Source organism: Lolium rigidum, chromosome 5 (genome assembly GCF_022539505.1).
Source record: "Lolium rigidum isolate FL_2022 chromosome 5, APGP_CSIRO_Lrig_0.1, whole genome shotgun sequence".
In the NCBI taxonomy this organism is placed as follows: Eukaryota; Viridiplantae; Streptophyta; class Magnoliopsida; order Poales; family Poaceae; genus Lolium; species Lolium rigidum.
In genome coordinates this window covers 102301928-102327993 of record NC_061512.1, presented here as the reverse complement: position 1 = coordinate 102327993, position 26066 = coordinate 102301928, and positions in this window count along the sequence as shown.

The following is a 26066-nucleotide window of genomic DNA, read 5'->3' as shown; positions in this document are numbered from 1 at the left end:
ACGAATTTCCGCTGCTTTGTGTTTATGTGACTCTTTTAGTTTTCATTTTCTTGTTTTTGCTTTGTTTCTTTCCCAAAACACAAAAAGACCAAAAATATTTATGTTGTTTCTCTTCACCACTTGTTTAACTTTAGTTTCTTGTTTTTATTTTTCTTTATTTGCTATCGTCGGTTTGCTATAAGAAAACCCAAAAAGATTTTTCTTTGTTTGCTTGTTTCCTTTTGTTCTTGTTTCCAAATTCGAAAACACCAAAAATATTTGCTGTTCTTCTTCGGTTTTGTAAAGTTCATTATGAGTTCAATGGTCTTCGGTGGCTGGAGCGTGGTTTTCATTCCATATTATTCAAGCTACACAAGTGAAAAGGCAATAATGACGATCTACGACAATTCGATTGTGGTGAGAGGCTGGTATGAACTCTATTTGTTTTCATTTTTTACATATACTCATCCATGTGAGCATGCTTAGCTGGTTCATGTGAGGTATATGTCATTTAAGAAAGTCTAGTAGTTCATGATTTCTCATGATTAGCTCCAATTTATTAATATGAGTAGCATGTCATAAATATTTGCTTGCATTGCTTTATTCATAGATAGGTATGACATTGTGGTATCCTCCTTGAATAATTCTCTTGAATCAACTTGGCACATGCTCACGCATGCATATGACTGAACAAAATGTCAATTAAGCCTCGATGATTTACTTTACCTCGCAGTTCTTGTATCACTTTTATGCCTCCGTTAATTTATTTTGTCGCAAGCATGATTATGACAAGCATCGCTCTCTTGATTATCGCTTCCCAGCCTATTGCTAGCCTTCACTTGTACCGAGCGGGAACGCTGCTCGTGCTTCCAAACCCCTGAAAACCAAGTTATTCCAGAGTGTCCACCATAAATACCTATGCATGGCATTTCAAACCATTCCAAGTAAATTCTCATGTGCTACCTTTAAACCTTCAAAATGCTTCTCAATTTGTTTCAATGTTTTATAGCTCATGAGGAAATATGTGGTGTTTATCTTTCAGTCTTGTCATTTACTCCTGACAGACTTCCATAATGGACTAGTGGCACATCCGCTTATCCAATAATTTTGCAAAAAGAGCTGGCAACGGGGTTCCCAGCCCCAATTAATCAACTTTCATTAATAATTCTCTTCACATGTTTTGCCCTGATTTATCGGTAAGCAACTTAAAATTGCAAATAGACACTCCTCCATGGTATGAGATTGTTGGAAGGCACCCGAGGATTCGGTTAGCCATGGCTTGTGTAAGCAAAGGTTGGGGGGAGTGTCATCCATAATGAAACTAAAATACTTGTGTAAACAAAAGAGAAGAGGGATGATTTACCTTGCTGGTAGAGATAACGTCCTTCATGGGAGCCGCTCTTGAAAGTCTGGTTGACGAGGTAGTTAGAGTACCCACTATCATTCGTTAACAACAACAAACACCTCTCAAAATAATTTTATTCCTGTTTTACAAATGAAAAGCTCTAGCACATGTTAATCCCTGCTTCCCTCTGCGAAGGTTCAATCTTCTACTTTTACATTGAGTCTCCATCCTTTCTTTGAGCACTTTCTTGAGAGCACAACTGTCATTCTTAGTATAATATGCTTGTCCCAAAATGTGATTAACTGTGGTATAACTTTGATGCTTTTATCTTTGATAATCTCCATTTCCAGTCTTCCCATGAACCTCAAAGGTGCCCAAGCATTTATGTTTTGCTGTACAAATATGGGCAAGCGAGATACCACTTTATCATATCCTTCTTATGAACATTGCAATCCTGCTGATAGACATGATTCATGATGCACATTATTAATTTGTTGGTACCTTTTCCATGATTGACATAGCTATTAGATGATTTTATTTGCATGTATCTTATTATGAACTGCTTATGTACTTGCTATATCATGAGAATATTTACATCATATGAACAAATGTGTTCGTGAAAGTTTTTTTATCGCACTCAGTTGTTAACTGAATTGCTTGAGGACAAGCAATAAGCTAAGCTTGGGGGAGTTGATACGTCCAAAACGTATCTACATTCCCGAACACTTTTGCTATTGTTTTGCCTCTAATTTGTGTATTTTGGATGCAACTAACACAGACTAACGCTGTTTTCAGCAGAATTGCTCTGGTGTCTCATTTTTGTGCAGAAATCCAACTTTCAGGAAAATCCTCGGAATTTATGCGAAAGGTCCTATTTTTCCGGAAGATTGATCGGAGCCAGAAGGGCAAGCCAGGTGGAGGCCCGAGGGCCCCACACACTAGGCCGGCGCGACCCAGGAGGGGGGCGCGTGGCCCTAGCGTGTGGCCCCCTCGGCCGGCCTCCGACGCCCTCCTTCGGACTACTTAATGCCTTCGACCTAAAAACGCACGGGGGTTAGAAGAAATCGCCAGAAACCATCCAGTACGCCGCCACCGTCGCGAAACTCCGTCTCGGGACCCGTAAACTCCGTTCTGGCACTCCGCCGGGACGGGGAATTGGAGGAGATCATCGCCATCATCACCACCGACGCCTCTCCATCGACCAGCCATGTTTCCCCCATCCATGTGTGAGTAATTCCCCGCTGTAGGCTGAAGGGGATGGTAGGGATTGGATGAGATTGGTCATGTAATAGCATAAGATTGTTAGGGCATAGTGCCTAGTGTCCGTAATTGGTACTTTTATGATATTGTTGCAAGTTGTTATGCTTAATGCTTGTCACTAGGGCCCGAGTGCCATGATCTCATATCTGAACATGTTATCAATTCATGATGATATTCATTGCTTTATGATCTTACCTGCAAGTTGTATACACGTATTGTTGTCCGGAACCTAAGGCCCCAAAGTGACGAAATTGGGACAACCGAAGGGGAAGGCGGTGATATGAGGATCACATGTGTTCACGGAGTGTTAATGCTTTGCTCCGGTGCTCTATTAAAAGGAGCACCTTAATTTCCGAGAGATTCCCTAGAGGCCCGGCTGCCACCGGCTAGTAGGACAAAAGATGTGCAAGTTTCTCATTGCGAGCACGTACGACTAAATATGGAACACATGCCTATTGATTGATTAGTACTTGGATACCGTTTTATTATTATCTGCAAATGCCCTGCTTTGATTTTTACATGAGTTTCTCTCATCCATGCAACGCCCGTTCATCCATCCCCGTGCCTACAATATTTTAATCCCGCTGTTTACTATAATCACTACCGCTGTCTTTGTTACTCCGTCGCTGTTATTTCACTATCGTTACTTCTATAAAACTCGTTACTATCGATAAACTCTTGCGAGCAAGTCTCGTTTCCAGTGCAGCTGAATTGACAACTCCGCTGTTAAGGCTTTCAAGTATTCTTTGTCTTCCCTTGTGTCGAATCAATAAATTGGGTTTTACTTCCCGCGAAGACTGTTGCGATCCCCTATACTTGTGGGTCATCAACCACTATTACCGGATGTGCCGAAAAATAGTGCCGCAACTTTCTTGCGGTTGTGAACACTCCATATGCTAGCTTTTGGTACTGTGGATACCGCTGTTTTGAGGGAGATAAAACTTCACTGATGAACTATACTGGCCTCTGTACTCCATGGAGTTTTCCTTCTTCCTCTCTTTCGACTACGAGTGCTGTGCTGACCACCTGAGGCGTAGCTGCAATGTATAGCAAAAGTGGTTCCTTCTCCTTAGGCGCCACCAAGATTGGTGGTGTCAAAATTGTGCATTTGAGATCTTCGAAAGCTCTATCTGCCTCTTCGTTCCATTGGAACTTCTCTCCTTGCTTGATCAGAGCGTAGAACGGCAACGCCTTTTCTCCTAGTCTGGCGACGAATCTGCTTAAAGCTGCGACTCGCCCAGTCAACTGTTGTATTTCTTTCAACTTAGTTGGCTTTGTCATTGTTACGATAGCTTGAATTTTCTCTGGATTGGCTTCAATTCCTCTTGCTGAGACTAGGAACCCGAGAAGTTCTCCCGCAGAGACGACGAAAGAGCACTTTGTCGGGTTCAGCTTGAGGCAGAACTTGTCAAGGTTGTCGAAAGTTTCCTTTAGATCCTCGATCAATGTTGACCCCTTCTTTGTTGTTATGACGACATCGTCAATGTACACTTGTACGTTTTTTCCAATCTGTGTTGCCAAACACTTCTACATCATCCGCTGATATGTTGCACCCGCGTTTTTCAGACCAAAAGGCATTGTTTTGTAGCAAAACACGCCATAAGGTGTTATGAACGCTGTCTTGACCTCATCATCTTCTTTTATTCTGATCTGGTTGTAACTAGAATATGCATCCAAAAAGGAAAGACGTTCACATCCTGCCGTGGAGTCGATAATTTGATTGATCCTTGGGAGGGGAAAGTGATCCTTTGGACAGTGTTTATTGAGACACGTAAAGTCGATACACATGCAAAGGACTTTTGTGTTTTTCTTCGGGACCAAAACTGGGTTAGCTACCCATGTGGCTGATACGTCTCCGACGTATCGATAATTTCTTATGTTCTATGCCATATTATTGATGATACCTACATGTTTTATGCACACTTTATGTCATATTCGTGCATTTTCTGGAACTAACCTATTAACAAGATGCCGAAGTGCCGCTGTCGTTTTCTCGCTGTTTTTGGTTTCAGTAAATCCTAGTAACGAAATATTCTCGGAATTGGACGAAATCAAAGCCCAGGGGCCTATTTTCTCACGAAGCTTCCGTAAGTCCGAAGGAGAGACGAAGAGGGGCCACGGAGGGGCCACACTATAGGCGGCGCGGCCCCCCCTTGGCCGCGCGGCCCTGTGGTGTGGGGCCCCCGTGCCGCCTCTTGACCTGCCCTTCCGCCTATAAAAAGTCTCCGTGACGAAACCCCCAGTACCGAGAGCCACGATATGGAAAACCTTACTGAGACGCCGCCGCCGCCGATCCCATCTCGGGGGATCCAGGTGATCGCCTCCGGCACCCTGCCGGAGAGGGGAATCATCTCCCGGAGGACTCTACACCGCCATGGCCGCCTCCGGAGTGATGAGTGAGTAGTTCACCCCTGGACTATGGGTCCATAGCAGTAGCTAGATGGTTGTCTTCTCCTCATTGTGCTTCATTGTTGGATCTTGTGAGCTGCCTAACATGATCAAGATCATCTATCCGTAATTCTATATGTTGTGTTTGTCGGGATCCGATGGATAGAGAATACTATGTCATGTTAATTATCAAGTTATTACATATGTGTTGTTTATGATCTTGCATGCTCTCCGTTTCTAGTAGAGGCTCGGCCAAGTTTTTACTTTTAACTCCAAGAGGGAGTACTTATGCTCGATAGTGGGTTCATGCCTCGCATTGACACCCGGGACAAGTGACGTAAAGTTCTAAGGTTGTGTTGTGTCGTTGCCACTAGGGATAAAACATTGGCGCTATGTCCGAGGATGTAGTTGTTGATTACATTACGCACCATACTTAATGCAATTGTCTGTTGTTAGCAACTTAATACTGGAGGGGGTTCGGATGATAACCTGAAGGTGGACTTTTTAGGCATAGATGCCGTTGGATGGCGGTCTATGTACTTTGTCGTAATGCCCAATTAAATCTCACTATACTTATCATGTCATGTATGTGCATTGTTATGCCCTCTCTATTTGTCAATTGCCCGACTGTAATTTGTTCACCCAACATGCTTTTATCTTATGGGAGAGACACCTCTAGTGAACCGTGGACCCCGGTCCATTCTTTAATACCGAAATACAAATCTGCTGCAATACTTGTTTTTACCGTTTTCTCTCGCAAACAATCATCTTCCACACAATACGGTTAATCCTTTGTTACAGCAAGCCGGTGAGATTGACAACCTCACTCGTTTCGTTGGGGCAAAGTACTTTGGTTGTGTTGTGCAGGTTCCACGTTGGCGCCGGAATCCCCGGTGTTGCGCCGCACTACATCCCGCCGCCATCAACCTTCAACGTGCTTCTTGGCTCCTCCCGGTTCGATAAACCTTGGTTTCTTTCTCGAGGGAAAACTTGCTGCTGTGCGCATCATACCTTCCTCTTGGGGTTGCCCAACGAACGTGTGAAATACACGCCATCAAGCATATTTTCTGGCGCCGTTGCCGGGGAGATCAAGACACGCAGCAAGGGGAGTCTCCACTTCTCAATCTCTTTATTTTGTTTTTGTCTTGCTTTATTTTATTTACTACTTTGTTTGCTGCATTATATCAAAACACAAAAAAAATTAGTTGCTAGCTTTACTTTATTTACTCGTCTTGTTTGCTATATCAAAAACACAAAAAAATTAGTTTACTTGCATTTACTTTATCTAGTTTGTTTTATTTACTATTGCTAAAATGGCCAACCCTGAAAATACTAAGTTGTGTGACTTCACTAGCACAAATAATAATGATTTCTTATGCACACCTATTGCTCCACCTGCTACTACAGCAGAATTCTTTGAAATTAAACCTGCTTTACTTAATCTTGTCATGAGAGAGCAATTTTCTGGTGTTAGTTCTGATGATGCCGCTGCCCATCTCAATAATTTTGTTGAACTATGTGAAATGCAAAAATATAAAGATGTAGATGGTGATATTATAAAATTAAAATTGTTTTCTTTCTCATTAAGAGGAAGAGCTAAAGATTGGTTGCTATCTCTGCCTAAGAATAGTATTGATTCATGGACTAAATGCAAGGATGCTTTTATTGGTAGATATTATCCCCCTGCTAAAATTATATCTTTGAGGAGTAGAATTTTAAACAAATAGATAATGAACATGTTGCTCAAGCTTGGGAAAGAATGAAATCTCTGGTTAAAAATTGCCCAACCCATGGACTGACTACTTGGATGATCATCCAAACCTTCTATGCAGGACTAAATTTTTCTTCGCGGAATTTATTGGATTCAGCTGCTGGAGGTACCTTTATGTCCATCACTCTTGGTGAAGCAACAAAGCTTCTTGATAATATGATGGTTAATTACTCCGAATGGCACACGGAAAGAGCTCCACAAGGTAAGAAGGTAAATTCTGTTGAAGAATCCTCTTCCTTGAATGATAAGATTGATGCTATTATGTCTATGCTTGTTAATGGTAGGACTAATGTTGATCCTAATAATGTTTCGTTAGCTTCATTGGTTGCTCAAAATTCTAGGCCATATCCTGCTAATGATAATTCTTATAGTAGACATGTTTCACCTAATGAGGAAAAGATTTTAGAAATTGAAAGATCCACCAAGAGCTTTATGCAATCACAATATGAGCAAAATAAATTGTTTACTAAAACTATGAATGAACAATCTACCTTGTTGAAGAAAATAGGAAATCAACTTGAAAATTTAAATATGGAGATTTCTGGGTTGCAAACTAAACTTGCAAATGCTGAAGACCGAATCTCATACATGTCTACGTCACAATCTTCTTTAATTAATAAAATGGCTGCTAAACCTGATGATATTGAAAATAAAATTGTTACTACAGCAAATGCCATCCAAGTTAGAATTAATGAGAATATAAGATTAATGGCTGAACTGCGTGCTAGGTGGGATAGAGAAGAAAATGAAAAACTAGCTAAAAAGGAAAATGTAGCTAAAGTTTGGACTATTACCACCACTAGCAATGCTAATGATTCATATGTTGCTGCACCTCCTACTATCAATGGTAAAATAATTGGTGTTGGCAATGCTTCTACTCCTAGTGCAAAGCGCGCAAAATTACTCGAAACCGCTAAAACCGCTGAAACCGCTTGTGATGAAACCGCTGAAATTTTTTCCAACCTTGGGGATGATAATCCCATTGCTTTAGATTGTAATGATTTAGATTTTGATGATTGCCATATCTCTGAAGTTATAAAGTTCTTACAAAAACTTGCTAAGAGTCCCAATGCTAGTGCTATAAATTTGGCTTTCACAAAACATATTACAAATGCTCTCATAAAAGCTAGAGAAGAGAAACTAAAACTTGAAACTTCTATTCCTAGAAAGTTAGAGGATGGTTGGGAGCCCATCATTAAAATGAGAATCAAAGATTTTGATTGTAATGCTTTATGTGATCTTGGTGCAAGTATTTCGTTATGCCTAAAAAAGTCTATGATATGCTTGACTTGCCACCATTGAAGAATTGTTATTTGGATGTTAATCTCGCTGATAATGCTAAAAAGAAACCTTTGGGGAAAGTTGATAATGTTCATATTATGGTTAACAATAACCTTGTCCCCGTTGATTTTGTTGTCTTGGATATTGAATGCAATGCATCTTGCCCCATTATATTGGGAAGACCTTTTCTTCGAACCGTTGGTGCTACTATTGATATGAAGGAAGGTAATATTAAATATCAATTTCCTCTCAAGAAAGGTATGGAACACTTCCCTAGAAAGAGAATGAAGGTACCTTATGATTCTATCATTAGAACAAATTATGATGTTGATGCTTCATCTCTCGATGTTACTTGAGATACACACTTTCTGCGCCTAGCTGAAAGGCGTTAAAGAAAAGCGCTTATGGGAGACAACCCATGTTTTTACTACAGTACTTTGTTTTATATTTGTGTCTTGGAAGTTGTTTACTACTGTAGCAACCTCTCCTTATCTTAGTTTTATGTTTTGTTGTGCCAAGTAAAGTCTTTGATAGAAAAGTAAGTACTAGATTTGGATTATCTGCGCAGTTCCGGAATTCTTTGCTGTCACGAATCTGGGTCTATCTCCCCGTAGGTAGCTCAGAAAATTACGCCAATTTACGAGCATGATCCTCAGATATGTACGCAACTTTCATTCAATTTGAGCATTTTCGTTTGAGCAAGTCTGGTGGCCTAATAAAATCCATCTTTACGGACTGTTCTGTTTTGACAGATTCTGTCTTTTATTTCGCATTGCCTCTTTTGCTAAGTTGGATGAATTTATTTGATCCATTAATGTCCAGTAGCTTTATGCAATGTCCAGAAGTGTTAAGAATAATTGTGTCACCTCTGAACATGTGAATTTTTATTATGCACTAACCCTCTAATGAGTTGTTTCGAGTTTGGTGTGGAGGAAGTTTTCAAGGATCAAGAGAGGAGTATGATGCAATATGATCAAGGAGAGTGAAAGCTCTAAGCTTGGGGATGCCCCGTGGTTCACCCCCGCATATATTAAGAAGACTCAAGCGTCTAAGCTTGGGGATGCCCAAGGCATCCCCTTCTTCATCGACAACATTATCAGGTTCCTCCCCTGAAACTATATTTTTATTCGGCCACATCTTATGCACTTTGCTTGGAGCGTCGGTTTGTTTTTGTTTTTTTTGTTTTGTTTGAAAAAAATGGATCCTAGCATTCACTTTATGGGAGAGAGACACGCTCCGCTGTTGCATATGGACAAATATGTCCTTAGGTTCTACTCATAGTATTCATGGCGAAGTTCTTCTTCGTTAAATTGTTATATGGTTGGAATTGGAAAATGATACATGTAGTAACTCTAAAATGTCTTGGATAATTTGATACTTGGCAATTGTTGTGCTCATGTTTAAGCTCTTGCATCATATACTTTGCACCCATTAATGAAGAAATACTTAGAGCTTGTTAATTTGGTTTGCATATTTGGTTTCTCTAGAGTCTAGATAACATCTAGTATTGAGTTTTGAACAACAAGGAAGACGGTATGGAGTCTTATAATGTTTACCATATGTCTTTTATGTGAATTTTGCTGTACTGTTCGTCCTTGTGTTTGTTTCAAATAACCTTGCTAGCCTAAACCTTGTATCGAGAGGGAATACTTCTCATGCATCCAAAATACTTGAGCCAACCACTATGCCATTTGTGTCCACCATACCTACCTACTACATGGTATTTATCCGCCATTCCAAAGTAAATTGCTTGAGTGCTACCTTTAAAATTCCATCATTCACCTTTGCAATATATAGCTCATGGGACAAATAGCTTAAAAACTATTGTGGTATTGAATATGTACTTATGCACTTTATCTCTTATTAAGTTGCTTGTTGAGCGATAACCATGTTTCGGGGACGCCATCAACTATTCTTTGTTGGATATCATGTGAGTTGCTATGCATGTCCGTCTTGTCTCGAAGCAAGAGAGATCTACCACCTTCATGGTTGGAGCATGCATGTTGTTAGAGAAGAACTTTGGGCCGCTAACTAAAGCCATGATTCATGGTGGAAGTTTCAGTTTTGTACACATATCCTCAATCTCATATGAGAATAATAATTCTTGCCACATGCTTATGCATTAAAGAGGAGTCCATTATCTGTTGTCCATGTTGTCCCGGTATGGATGTCTAAGTTGAGAATAATCAAAAGCGAGAAATCCAAAATGCGAGCTTTCTCCTTAGACCTTTGTACAGGCGGCATGGAGGTACCCCATTGTGACACTTGGTTAAAACATGTGCATTGCAAAGATCCGGTAGTCCAAGTTAATTAGGACAAGGTGCGGGCACTATTAGCATACTATGCATGAGACTTGCAACTTGTAAGATATAACTTTCATAACTCATATGCTTTATTACTACCGTTGACAAAATTGTTTCATGTTTTCAAAATAAAAGCTCTAGCACAAATATAGCAATCGATGCTTTCCTCTTTGAAGGACCATTCTCTTTACTTTTATTGTTGAGTCAGTTCACCTATTTCTCTCCACCTCAAGAAGCAAACACTTGTGTGAACCGTGCATTGATTCTTACATATTTGCATATTGTACTTGTTATATTACTCTATGTTGACAATTATCCATGAGATATACATGTTACAAGTTGAAAGCAACCGCTGAAACTTAATCTTCCTTTGTGTTGCTTCAATACCTTTACTTTGATTTATTGCTTTATGAGTTAACTCTTATGCAAGACTTATTAATACTTGTCCTGAAGTACTATTCATGAAAAGTCTTTGCTATATGATTCACCTGTTTACTCATGTCATCACCATTGTTATGATCGCTGCATCCACTACATATGTTTACAAATAGTATGATCAAGGTTATGATGGCATATCACTTCGTAAATTATCTTTGTTATCGTTTTACCTCGCACACTTTATGTCATATTCGTGCATTTTCCGGAACTAACCTATTAACAAGATGCCGAAGTGCCGCTTGTCGTTTTCTCGCTGTTTTTGGTTTCGTAAATCCTAGTGACGAAATATTCTCGGAATTGGACGAAATCAAAGCCAAGGGGCCTATTTTCTCACGAAGCTTCCACAAGTCCGAAGGAGAGACGAAGAGGGGCCACGGAGGGGCCACACTATAGGGCGGCGCGGCCCCCCCTTGGCCGCGCGGCCCTGTGGTGTGGGGCCCCCGTGCCGCCTCTTGACCTGCCCTTCCGCCTATAAAAAGTCTCCGTGACGAAACCCCCAGTACCGAGAGCCACGATACGGAAAACCCACCGAGACGCCGCCGCCGCCGATCCCATCTCGGGGGATCCAGGAGATCGCCTCCGGCACCCTGCCGGAGAGGGGAATCATCTCCCGGAGGACTCTACACCGCCATGGTCGCCTCCGGAGTGATGAGTGAGTAGTTCACCCCCGGACTATGGGTCCATAGCAGTAGCTAGATGGTTGTCTTCTCCTCATTGTGCTTCATTGTTGGATCTTGTGAGCTGCCTAACATGATCAAGATCATCTATCCGTAATTCTATATGTTGTGTTTGTCGGGATCCGATGGATAGAGAATACTATGTCATGTTAATTATCAAGTTATTACATATGTGTTGTTTATGATCTTGCATGCTCTCCGTTTCTAGTAGAGGCTCTGGCCAAGTTTTTACTTTTAACTCCAAGAGGGAGTACTTATGCTCGATAGTGGGTTCATGCCCGCATTGACACCGGGACAGATGACGTAAAGTTCTAAGGTTGTGTTGTGCCGTTTCCACTAGGGATAAAACATTGGCGCTATGTCCGAGGATGTAGTTGTTGATTACATTACGCACCATACTTAATGCAATTGTCTCGTTGTTAGCAACTTAATACCGGAGGGGTTCGGATGATAACCTCGAAGGTGGACTTTTTAGGCATAGATGCAGTTGGATGGCGGTCTATGTACTTTGTCGTAATGCCCAATTAAATCTCACTATACTTATCATGTCATGTATGTGCATTGTTATGCCCTCTCTATTTGTCAATTGCCCGACCGTAATTTGTTCACCCAACATGCTTTTATCTTATGGGAGAGACACCTCTAGTGAACTCGTGGACCCCGGTCCATTCTTTAATACTGAAATACAAATCTGCTGCAATACTTGTTTTTACCGTTTTCTCTGCAAACAATCATCTTCCACACAATACGGTTAATCCTTTGTTACAAGCAAGTCGGTGAGATTGACAACCTCACCGTTTCGTTGGGGCAAAGTACTTTGGTTGTGTTGTGCAGGTTCCACGTTGGCGCCGGAATCCCCGGTGTTGCGCCGCACTACATCCCGCCGCCATCAACCTTCAACGTGCTTCTTGGCTCCTCCTGGTTCGATAAACCTTGGTTTCTTTCTGAGGGAAAACTTGCTGCTGTGCGCATCATACCTTCCTCTTGGGGTTGCCCAACGAACGTGTGAAATACACGCCATCAGTGGCCTCTGTATGTAGCTCTTTGATAAAACCAGCCTCTCTAAGTCGATCAATCTCTGACAGCATGGCTTTGCGATTTGGTTCCGAAAAACGCCGCAAAGGTTGCTTAATTGGTCTCGCTATTGGATCCAAGTTTAGATGGTGCTCGGCAAGTTCCCTGGGTATTCCTGGCATGTCAGCTGGACACCATGCGAAGATTTTCCAGTGCTCACGGAGGAACTCGACGAGCGCGCTTTCCTATGCGAGGTCCATGTCTGTTGCAATGGACGTCGTTTTCTTTGGATCCGTCGGTGAATCCGCACCTCTTTGGAATCCTTGGTAGTGTTGAAGGTTGGCTCCCCGAGTGGCCTTCCCTACATCCGGAAACACATCATAATCAGTTGTTAGCCTTGACGCCATATATTCTGCTTGCATCCCGAAGGTTTCTGACAGTCGATGAAAATCCTTGTCGCATTTATCAGCTAATGCAAAACTGCCTTTGACTGTAATTGGTCCCTTAGGCCCTGATAACCTCCACAACAGGTACGTGTAGTGTGGTACCGCCATAAACCTGGCATATGCTGGTCTTCCCAACAAGGCGTGATATTGCGACGGGAAATCCACAACTTCGAACTCCAGCCTCTCTATCCTGTAATTTTCTCGGGTTCCAAACTGAACGTCGAGATTAATCTTCCCCAACGAATAACTTGGCTTTTCTGGCGTGATACCATGGAAATGTGTGTCAGTTGGTTTTAGGTTTGCTAGGGATATGTTCATCTTCCTTAATGTATCTGCATACATAAGGTTTAGGCTGCTGTCTCCATCTGTGAATACTCGAGATACGTCGAATCCTGCTATCACTGCTGGTAAGATAAGTGCTGACTTCCCTGGTCGAGGAACTTGCTGCGGGTGATCCGCTATTGTGAAGCCAATGTCCTGTCCCGACCAATTTAGGTACTCAATCGTTGGTGGAGGCATCTTCTCTACCATGAACACTTGACGCGAGATTACTTTCTGAGCCCTGTTTGACGGCCTTGCTTTCTGAATCATCGAGACCGCACCGTTGGAGTTAGGGTCGATATATGGAGGTGGGTGTGGTGCTGCCGCTATTCTGAGCTGGTGCCGATTTTCGTCCGTAATTGCGGGAGGAGGTGGAAGGTGGATCTCACTCCTGGGCCCCTGGGGATTTCTATTTCTTGCTTGAGCATTGGCTTGCCCTGCAAACCTCAACATTGCTTGAAAATTTCGACAATCCTTCTGCAAGTGACCTGACTGCCTTCTTCCATTATTGTTGAGATAATAATGCATCTGACACGGCCCGTTCATCATATCCTCGGGAGATACATATGGTCTCTGGAACCTTGGTCCACTATTTTGTCTGTTATTCCGGAGTCATCTCTATTGTCGCCTCGCTGCTCACTACTCCTTTGATACTCATCTCTGTTGTTTCCTCCAGTATTTCCTCGAAAGCCAGCCGATATTTGGCCAGGAGCATCATAACTTGAGAACTGTCGAGGAAATCGTCGTCTATTTTGGAAATTTCGACTACGGTCCTCCTCTGGTGACCTATGTTGCTTATTGTGAACAACGTCTTCTCCATCTTCCCACCTGTTTGCTATCTCCATCAATGCTGACACTGTCCTTGGGTTGGTTGTCCCCAAGTCCTCGACGAAATCTCCTCGTCGAATACCTGCCACGAACGCATCTATTGCTCTCTCGTCAGGTATGTTCTCTGCCGATTTTTTAATAATGTTCCACCTCTGGATGTACTTTCTCATTGATTCATCATGCTTTTGTCGACACGACCTCAACTCTTCTAATGAGGCAGGTTTTTTGCAGGTAGATCATAAATTCTTAACGAATACATCCTCAAAACTGTCCCAGCTGTCGATGGAACCTGGAGGAAGCTTCTTTATCCAAGATCGTGCGGCTCCACTCAGGTGTACCTGAATGCTCTGCATGGCTGTTGCCCTGGTTCCACCTATCAATTTCACCGTCTCGAGATAATCCACAAGCCAATCCTCGGGATCTTGCAGGCCATCGAATTTTTTGAAATTATCGGGTAACTTAAAACCTGAAGGAACTCGAGTTTTCCGGACCCTCCTTGTAAAGCACGGTAGCCCACACATATCCTCTTCATCTATTTCTGGGGAATGCCGATGTTCCCTTCTATTTTGTCGTGCTCTATCTACCCGTGCTTGAGTTGCTGTGTCTCTTGATCCACTTGTTCTCTCGGGACCTGGTGCTACTGCAGTAGGTCGTGGACTATTTTGCCTTGCTGATCCTTCGGGAGGCGAATTTACAAACGCCGTTCCCATGGCTCCAACTCCTGCCATGGCCATATTGTACAATGCTTCTCTTGGATCTCCGGGAGGTGGCTTGGATGTGAGGATGAACGCTTGCGTCGCCATGTACCCAGCTTCTGGTGTCTTAGGGATAATGTTCCCCCTCGTGTCTATCGACATAAAGGACATGTCGAGGTTTTGAACCAGATTCTCCCTATCTGCCTCATGTATATTTTGAAGTCGAGATCTCGCTCTGTTTCGAGCTGCTCTGTGACTATCTCCCGAAGTGCCAGATTGTTGACTCAAATTAGCTCTCCACCTGCTTGACGCAGAAGCTGCTTCCTGCCTCCTATCCAGCTCGATTTTCTGCTTCTCGAGCTCTCGCCTGGTACGTGTAAGCCTATATTGATACGCTTGTAGCTCCTCAGGTGACGCTGTTATGGTCATTGGCTCTGTACCATCAATGGCTCTTGCGACTCGATCCCATACTGCTTGCGGAAATCGCACCATCTCTCGCGTTCCTGGTCCAATATATTTTGTTCCTAAACCTCGCGTGAGATCTGCAGGATCGACATACGGATTTCCCGCTTCATCGAAGTTCTCTGATGTCTCCTCCTGTGGGCGACTTGGTTCTCCAATGGCATAGATCTGATGATATTTTGGATTCTGAACTTTGTCGGGTTTGGTGACACCATCATAGAGATTGGTGAAGACCTTTCCAACAATAGTGGATCTATCGATGAAGTTGAAGCTGTCCATGTTGCTCGAGTCATCGCTTATATCGGAGTCCGCAGATGACTCGAAAGACATGTCGCTGAAGATCTTGGCGAGTTTTTCACTTGCCATAGTGCTGATGAAGCGTGGCGACGAAACCTCCTCGTCGCCTGACTCGATTGACGATGTTGAACTCGAAAAATCGGAATCGACCGCTGATAATCCCGACGAGATCGGAATTTCGAGACAATACGATCCTTCCTTCTCGATGCGGAAGTGGAACTTTCCGAACGTCATCTCCATTGGCTCCTCCAGATACGCATATGCATCCAAACGGGAGGGCGGGTGAGGAACAAAATCGACTAGACCAGTTTCGATCTGTTTACCTCTGTCCATCGCGTTGCTTGCAGTTGAAGAAGTTGACGATCTTGAACGTGCCATCGAGATCAGCTCCTCGACACCTCTAATTCCCACAGACGGCGCCAATTGACAAGGGATTAACTTATCAATGCCTACGTATTGTAGACTAGGGTTTTAGTCGGAAGTAGAGGGCAAGTAGATCTCGAAGGTTGCATCCGAAAAGTACTCGACGGTTATGAAAACTAGGGTTGCGTGAAACAATGAATCGATCCTCTCTTTGTCCCTCGACTCCCCCTTATATAGGAGGCGGAGCCGAGGGATTCGTAATACACAAGTTTACAGAGTCCGGGAGGGTTTCTAACCTGTCCCGTAAAATTGCAAGTCTATATTTCCTAATACAACTCTAACTTCCCTTAATATAACTTGGGCTTCTAAACTTCATATTCTTCGACTCGTGGGCCTTCGGTAAACCCCGGGTACCATCTTTGGCAGGCCCATTGGGGATGCCTATGTCACTTGTCCCTCGGGATTCAAGTGACTACGATAAGCGCATCCGTTGATGTACAAGAGGTGGAAGTACAATTGACTACTCCGTCCCACTCCAGATCTTATGGTTAACACGAGTTTTACGGCACAAGAATCACTGGACGACATTTGTTGTTAATCCTAGATGGATATAAACCCATTGCAATGGAACCTCCACCATATCAACACATACCATGGTTCCATTGCCCACCACATAGTCATATTCATAGTTATGAAAATAGTACTTTTGCTTTTCATGCAAGAGTGATAAGTATAGTACTTTGCAAGTAATTTGGTAAAATACTCAAATAACATGAGCAAGCGATGAACTTGCCTGAAGACTGCAAAATGTGCAGTTGGAAGGTGTGGACTGACCCTTGTCCTCTGTTTCTGAAATATAACATCATTGTCCGATAAGGGCAATGGTTAAAAAGCAACTATGCATGCTTTTCAGTTTTAGGGTTTAGTTCCCCCCTTCCCGGTGTTTTATCATTTCAGGTCAGAGGTGATTACTAAGAACAATTTCAAGATGATTCCTTAAGACTAAATTACTACCTTGGACTATTGCCAAGGTGTTTTTAAGTCCAAATGAATTTATGGAATTATTTTATCTTTAATATAAAGGTTAATTTTTAATGATAAAGATATTCATTTCTTGCATTTAATTATGACTTAATTTTTAATGGTCTCAAATTTTCCATTTCATATTTTATTATGATAGAGAATTTTATGCTGAGTGGTTTACATATTTTTATTTATTTTTTTAGAGTTCTTATCTATTTTCTAACTTTATTCAAAGTTTCTGTTTTTAACAAAATTGTGAAATGACAATTTTACCCCTGGGCCCACCTGTTAGTGGAGCCCAACGGGTTGGGTTAGACCCACTCAGGTTCAACCGACCCGTGCGGTCGCTCACTCCACTCCTCCACCGCGTCGCATCGACGAACCCTAACCCCTCGCTCTCTGGCGACTCGCGTCACCGTCGCCGTCGCCGAATTACTCCGGCCGTCTCAGGCCATCCCCGGCGACGTGGTTGGTCTCGGGCGAACCGCCTCTCAACGGCGCACTCGTTGATCCGCGTTGATCTGGTCTTCATCGCCTCCTCCGTTCGTCCCCTTCTCGTCTGTACGCCTACACGGTTCTGCGGCGATCTGGTGGTCCCCAGCGTTTCGAGGCTGTGGCGCTGCCGCGAGCCTTGCCACGGTGGTGCGGTGATGCGGCGAGGCTGTGCCTGGCCTGGCTTGGCCTGGCGCCACCGTGCCCCCTCCGTGTGTGCCTCCGTGGCCGCCATGGTCGCGTCCTTCGATCTGCTTCACCTGTAAGTGCTCCACCACCTCCCTCTCTCTTTCTCTGCTCTTCTCCTCCATCTACCAGCTTGAGCTGCGGCTGTTTCTCCTCATGGAGAGACCTTGCCGTGTTGCCGTTGCTATGGTTCTCGCCGTTGCCGTGTGTATGCCGTCGCCGGGCCTCTGCTGCTCTCGTCGACATGGCTTAGTCGTCTTTGTTCATCCTTGTGGTTGTGCATGTTACTATCTATCTAGATGCTCTCCTCGTGGTCAATTCTAGCCATTATCGTCATGCTTCATCCTTGTTGCTAGATTTTGGTTCTGGCTCCTCCACGGCTCACTATCATCGTGAGCTAGTTCTTGCTTGTAGCAAGTGCCAGTGCCCTTGGTGTGTGATTCATTGTGCTATGCTTCATAGAAATGCCCTGTTAATCATGACTGTTGTTAGATAGCTCCATCCCTGGATGGTTTGCTTCTGGATATGCTTGATTTGATTATCTATGATGCAATTGTTGCTTAACTGTGGCCATTTCATATAATTAGTTCATGTATTGGTGCTAGGCTTGAATCTAGCATGCCTCAGCATGCTCTAGCATGCTCTAGCATGCAGTGTCAAGCCCTGGTGATCATATAATCACCAGTTGCTTGATGATTGGCTTCTGATCTATGATCTATGCCTCACTAGGGCTCTCCCTTGTGTCTGTGTGGTGCTCAAATCTGTGTTGATGCTTGCTTGTAATTGCTCAAGCATCTGCTGATGCTTGAAGTGATCCATTGGATCATATGCAAGGTTCTGGTGCATGGTTTAATTCTGTATTTCATTTATCTGTGTAATCTTGATTTATTGTATGGATAAATGATGTGAACTGCTTAGCAGTGATGATCTCATGGATGGATTTAATGGAGCTAGAGGGATGCCAACAAATGGTTGGGTACCCTAGCTCATGCTGAACCCTGTTGGGTGATGATGTGGTTCTCCAACGGCTTTTCTGTGTGGCTAGGTAGCTGTTGTGACCCTAGCAGACTTGGCCTGCTAGATATGGTTGCTCCTACCTCTAGTGTATGCTTCTGTGCAATATTCTTGGTGGTCATCCATGGGCTCCTAGGGAATTTGATGTTGAGATGATACTGGACAGATTGATGTCCATGGTCTGATGGCTTAATTAGCTATAGATGCTTGGTGAACTTGGATTACTAGATAGGATAAATCCATGATGGATTTCTTTGGTTATGCCACTGTGTTGACATAACCATTGTTTCCCAGTTCTCAAAAAAAAACCATTGTTTCCTTGGTGATTTTCTTCTAGCTAACTCTCTTGTTTGCTGGCACCAAATGGCTTGACAGCCAAGTGATGAAACAAACTGGTTTTCTACCCCTTTTTGCTTCTGTGATGCATGTGTTTGCTTATTTATGAGCAAAGCATGTGCTTGCTCATGATCATATGTGTATACCTCACTCTAGCTCCTAGATTGGTTTGTTGATGTAGAGGATTGCTTCTGGTGGTTGATCAAAGCTTTCCCTGCTCCTCCAGCTAGCTTGTGCTTGATCAATCCCTTGTGGTTTGCTCAAAGTGAGCAGCTTCTCGATGGAACTGACTGTTCTGGATGATTTGTGGTGGTTTTGGATAAGTTGAACAACTCTTTGTGTTCTTGAGTTCTTGCTGTTCTTACCCTTTGGTGATGCTGCTGTCAGTGAGCTGCTAGGGTTTGGCTATGAAAAGGTTTTATATGAGCCTCTCTTTGCTCATATGGTCGACAACAAGGTCTGTGTTGGGTAATGACTCTCCCCTGGGTGTGTGTGTGTAGAGCATGCAGCTCTCCCTGTGAGCTGCCTGTGTGCTTCACAGGTTGGGACTTGTGCTTTGGTGTGGATCAGCTCGGCTGATCCATGATCATATCCTCTCAGTTTGTTTTATTTGCTAACCTGCCAAGTGGTTTTACCACTTGGCCTAATTCTTGTTTTCTTTTGATGTTTTTGTTTCCAGGGATGAGTAAGATGATCAAGTGAAGATCAATCAAGTGATGATCAAGCAATTCATGAAGATTTACTTTAGTAGTTTAGGATTTTGTCTAAACTTGTAATTTTCTTATTTTCCCTTTTTATTTATTAATTTCAGCAATGTGTTGTAATATTTATAATTCAATTTGGATATTGTAAATGACATTGTATTCTGTGTGTGAATCAATAAAGCTCATGGTTTTCTCTAATGAGCTTTAACTATATGTTCTAATATTTCTTATTCTGATTTATTCAATTGTTTATTGAATTATTCGTCTTTGAATTATAAATATATAATTAATGTTTGAATTTGAAATTCAAACATACCTTGTTTGAATTCAATCATGCAACTTAAGTTGAGAAAGAAGTTGTCCCCCTCTCTTCTCGAAAACCCTAAGTGTTGACTAATAGGTTCAAGTTTATCGCACTCTCGAAACCCTAATCCTGTGTGGTGTCGAGAGAGAAACTTGTCCCCCTTTGATGCAAATTTTCAATAAAAGCGCGAAATTTCCCCAGATTTTACAATGCAATGCACATCCATTTCTAAATTCTACCCCTCGATCGTCTCTAAACCTGGGATATTACAGCCTTTCCCCCTTAAAGAAAACTTCGTCCCGAAGTTGTGGTTGTAATACCTGAACAGTTCTGGATATGACTTCCTCAAATCTTCCTCCTTCTCCCAGGTGGCTTCCCTCTCAGGATGATGCATCCACTGTATCTTGCAATACTTTATTGCTCTATTTCTGAGTTGTTTCCAGTTTTCCTCAAGAATCTTATCTAGTTTCTCGATATAAGTTAAATCTGGCTGAAGATCGAGTTCGTCATGAGATACTGGCTCATGTGGTGTCTTTAGACATTTTCTGAGTTGTGACACATGGATTACATTGTGTACTTGGGCTAACCTTCCCGGTAGATCCAATTCAAAGGCTACCCCTCGGTTCTGACTCAAAATCTTGAAAGGTCCGATGTATCTAGGGCTAAGCTTTCCCTTTACTCTGAATCTTTGAAGACCTTTCATCGGACTTACCTTAAGATATACCATGTCTCCAACTTTTGGTTCACATGTCCTTCTCTTTTGATCTGCGTAACTCTTCTGTCGGCTCTGCGCTATCTTGAGTCTGGCCCTTATCACGTCAATAATTTGTTGCTTCTCCTTCACATAATCTGGGTCAAACTCCTTGCTTGAACCTGCCTCGTACCAACAGATAGGTGATCTACACTTCCTTCCGTACAAAGCTTCAAACGGTGCCATCTTGATGCTGCTTTGATAACTGTTGTTGTAAGAAAACTCTGCTAATGGTAAGTGTTCCTCCCATGATCCTCCGAAGTCTAGGGCACAATCCCTAAGCATGTCCTCCAGTATCTGGTTTGTCCTCTCCGTTTGTCCTCCCGTCTGAGGATGATAAGCTGTGTTGTAGTCCAATTTGGATCCTAAAGCTTCGTGAAGTTGCTTCCAGAAAGCTGATGTGAACACAGATCCTCGATCTGACACTATTTTCTTGGGAACTCCATGTTTACTCACAATCTCTTTGATATAAAGATCTATAAGTTTCTCACCTTTATCTTGTTGATTTACTGCTAAGAAATGTGCACTTTTCGTCAATCGGTCCATGATTACCCATATCATATCCTTCTTTTTATTTGTCATGGATAGTCCGGCGATAAAATCCATTCCTATCTCTTCCCATTTCCATTATGGGATTGGTAAAGGTTGCAATGGTCCTGCTGGACTTTGATGTTCTGCCTTCACCCTTTGACAAGTATGGCATTCCGCCACATATTGTGCAATTTCTCTCTTTATGTTATTCCACGAGAACATCTCTTTTAAATCCATGTACATCTTTTGTACTTCCTGGATGGATTGAATACGGTGTTTGATGTGCTTCCCTGAGTATAACTTCCTTAATCTCGGTATTATCTGGAACACAAATCCTTTTATGGAACCATAATGATCCAGAATCTCCTCGGTGGAATTCTGATGGTCTTCCTTCATCAATCCTTCTCATTTCCTCCATGATAAATGGATCATCAAGTTGACCCATGATAATCTCATTCCTTAAGTTCACATTTAATTCATCTGCAACTTGTAGTGCTGATAATCCCTCATGTGCTTCCTTCTCCCAAAGTTGTATCTGTGCTTGGCTTATTTCCTTCTTCAACTCTGGTGCTATTTCTTGTTCCACTCCTCCGGTACTCTTCTCTGCCTGGGTGACCTGCTACTAACGTTAGCCTTTCCCCGAGTGTAGCTGATTGCTTGTGCCTGTTAATCCTTGACCACCCGGAACACTCTTTCTGTCTCATGTTGAGTTCCTTCTGAGGAAGCAGTATTTGAGGCTCTTGCGATTCGTATGAGAGCTTCACACTTGGCTCCAGAGAGAGAAATGCCTCCAAGTTTTGTAGTGCGCATACACCGCCGCTAGCTCCAGGTCGTGTGTCGGATAGCTTCACTTCATGAGGTCTGAGTTTGCCTCGATCCATAAGATACTTTCCGATCTCTGTACGGTAAGTGAGCACAACCCAATCAGAGCATGATTTGGATGCGTCGCCGTATCACCTGTGTAACTTCTTTGCCAACTTCCTAGAATCTGCTAACACTCATAAGCCGTGGTGAGTTTCTCCTTAGAGTCTCGAAAACTCTTCTCACACTCCATCTGGCACTACCTAATGGGTGTGTTCTTCCTTAACAACTTCGTCATTGGTCACACGCTATTTTGGAGAATCCTTCAATGAACCTCCGGTAATATCCTGCCATTCGAGGAATCCTCGGATTTCTTTGGCCGTTTTGGGTGCTTCCATTCAGAACCTCTTGCTACCTTACTCGGGTTGCCTATTCCATCTTTACTAATGACATGACCAAGAAATTCCACTTGATCTAGCCAAAATTCACACTTACTAGAAGTTTGGCGTAGGTTGATGTTCCCTTAGTGTTTGCAACACTAACCTCAAATATTCGGCATGTTCCGCATCTTGTTCTTGGAATATATCGGGATATCATCGATAAATACGATGACAAACTTGTCTAGATATGGCATGAATATCTTATTCATGATTCATGAATATTCTTTGGGGCATTGGTCAATCCAAAAGGTACTACAAGGTATTCATGAGTGTCCAGGTACCTGAGACAAAGGCAGCTTTCTGAACGCCTTCCTTGGATCTTTATCTCCGGGTACAACCGGATCTTAGATCAATCTTGGAAAAGTTACTGCCACACCGCACTTGACATCAAATAGATCTTGTATTTCTTGGAAGTGGACACTTGCTCTGGATTGTGACGTTGTTCGGGATTCTCAGTCGTCCGGCGACATCCCTTCTTCCTCCATCTCTTTTATCCACGCAAGATTCACAGTGGTCCGCAGTGGCAAGTCACTCTCCCGAATGAATCCCTTTTTGTTCCAAGTCATCCGTCTGCTCCTTAAGTTCTTTCAATTCCTTAGGCCCCATCTTTGGTGCTTTAGCAATCGGAGCTGTTCCTCGAATTAGGTCGATAGTGAATTCTATCTCCCTATCTCGGGTGGCATACTGTGCAATTCCGCAGAAACACATCCCGGAATTCATTTACTACCTGGGTATATCCTCTAGCTTCTGTCTCCTTCATGCTGTTTAGCTCGTAGCTCAACTCGATCTGCATGTTTATCGCCTTGGTAGATCATTCTCGCTTCCATCGGGGCTTTTCAAAGATTAATCGTTTTGTTCACATTAACACGTTCCATTAGCTTCCAACCGGGCTTCATACCAAGAATGACGATCAATCGTCCTTCATCGTAAATGAACAGGTCCGCGCCAAACGCGCACTTTATTGATCATAGGATGACTTGCTTTTGTTTGGCATGGGTTCACCACTGATCGTTCCCCCGCAGGAGGCAGTGGTTATGGGTGTATCTAACTTAGTGCAACTAATCCCATGTTTGATGATGAATTGTTGAGAAATGAATGATGTAGTTGCACCCGCATCAAAAGCACTTGCCGTGATGAGTGAGTATCCGGGAGCTGCGACGATCACCGCCTCGGTCGTAGCTGACCACCTCCTCCTGTGACCGGGTACAGCATCCAGGCTGCATGCCAAGGGCTTTGACTCTTCCAGCCTCCTCCCGCTCTCCTCACCTCCACCTCCCGCACCGACCTCCTCCGTTTCTCTTAAGTAGCCCTTTCCAAGATGTCCCTCCCGCGACAACTGTGTTGCCATAATCTTTTGGCTTCTGCAATCCTTGGCAAAATGCCCCGGAAGTCCACAGCTTCGTAAACCACATTGATTGCGTCTAAACGCTTGGTTTCTTCTCGCTTATCATAGTAGTTTCGTTATTGTTGTTGTTGTATCTTGGCTTGAACTGGGCTGGTGTTAGGCTTGTTGCTAACAAACTTCTTAGGCTCAAACTTGGCCTTCTTCCTCTTCTCTTCTTGCAAGCTTGTTTGAAGTCATCCTCAAGAGTGATGCGATCCACTAACTCTGGAACTCGGCTGCTCTCATCATTCTGAGTCAGACCTTGAACCGGGGACTTAACCCCCTCGTAAACCTCTTTTTCTTCTTGTCCCTGTATGACTTCTTCAACAGCGCACCGGGACAGCTTTAGAAAACTCCCCGACATAGGTCGGATTGCCTTGTCCTTCTCGCTCAAGACTTTCGAACTCGACGTTTCAGCTCCACAATACTTTCGTGGACATTGGATTCCCCGAACTTCCTTGCGAACTCCTCCCGTAAACACCTTTTCCCCACTGGATATACGGCTACTATGTTATCCCACCATGATGCGGCGGGTCCACACAACAAGTGTGTAGCATAACGGACCTTCTCCCGGTCATTAGCATCCAACAAGTGTTGAGCTTTTGCTCAGTGATCCATCGAGCCCAATCTTCCGCGTCCATTGGCTCGGGCGCGTATGCGAAAGATATAGGCTTAGTGTTTTGGAAGTCTCGCTAGTGTGACTCCCGTGTTCTCAGTGTCTCTCCACCCTGCTTTGCTGCAACAAATCCCGAAAGAATTTGTTCTCGCTGCTCCAGCAGTTACCCGCTGTCTCTCCTCCACCAGCCGCATGTACCGGATAAAATTTTGCCGCGTCATGGGTGGTGGTGGTGGTGGAAACCGATCTCTGGCTGCTTCCTCAGCCTCCTCCTTTTGTTTGGCTTCGCGCTCCATGCGCTGCGCTTCGGTCTCTTCTCCTAACGCTCTCCCGACGTAACCCCTAGTTTCGGAACACAAGATGATACTCATAATTACTCCATGCGCAAGTTTTCCGAGCTCAACATTGTGCACGTAACTCAGTCACGCAATGGAAATCAAGAAGCAAATCCAAATCATACAAAACATATACCCCGTATATACATACATAAGTGGTCTTATTACAATACTTCAAGTCAATGTGAGTATGCAAACTCACTTATTAAAGTATATGTACAAATTTCTACAAAATATTATACTCTACAATACACGTGGTACTTGTGTATTGTAGCTTGGCTTCCTTGGTAGACTCCTAGTCGATCTTCACTCTCAGACATTCCAAAGCTCCATCCTGGCCGAACGTGTCGTTCTCCCGACAAAACCCGGAACATAAGGTCTCCCCGTTGGCCGATAGCCTCAATCCGATGATGATCCTAGGGCGAAATCCGCCTTAAAAACCGATCATTCAAGCATCGTAATCCACCCAACGGAATGTACTCCCCGTACCTACGCCACAGGTATTTCCACATTCGTATCCGACTCAACTCCGTGCTCTGGATACCCTCCAACTTCCTCCTCATTCCACCTGATAACTCTGATGCCGGGACGTGGCATCTTCATTCATCTCCCTATCATAATACGTCGCGGGTACTATGAGTTCCGCATCCGATCCCCAACGCCAACCCCCCCGGAATTCCCGATAGGAGTCTCTGGAACGCCGCTTGTTTCCGACCCTCCCTTCTCCGTCTCTTTCAGTATCCCCCCCATGGGAACTACCCGTATAGTTCCCGTGCGTACGTGTAGGTTCACGTGCAAGTGGATCAATACTCGATGTAGTCACCAAATGCCTGAATAAACCATGTGTGCACCACATTCTCCATAGGTTCTTTCTTCACCCTACTCTCCTCCTTGCTCCGCGTTGAACTCCTCAAGCATCGTATCAATTGCTCCTAATCGTATGATGGATTCAAATCGAAAGAGTAATGATAAGGAAGTTACCAGCTTATTGTCCATGTATTTGGTCGTCTTCGCTGGTTTGCTTTTGGCATATTTGAAATGATCCGTTAGATGGGATCATCGTCTCCTCCTCCATATGAGGTTGTGTGTAAATTCGGAACCCATAAGCTCTTTCGCCTTATGCTCCCGAATATCGGTATATGGCCTCTACAACAGCCATAAGGGTGTCGTGGCTGGTTGTCCTCGCTTCTCCCTGCTCGGCATGACTACGCTCATTCCCTAAAGATTCTTGGGAAGTCGCAGCCCTACCCTCAGCACTGGGCCAACACCTGGACCATCATA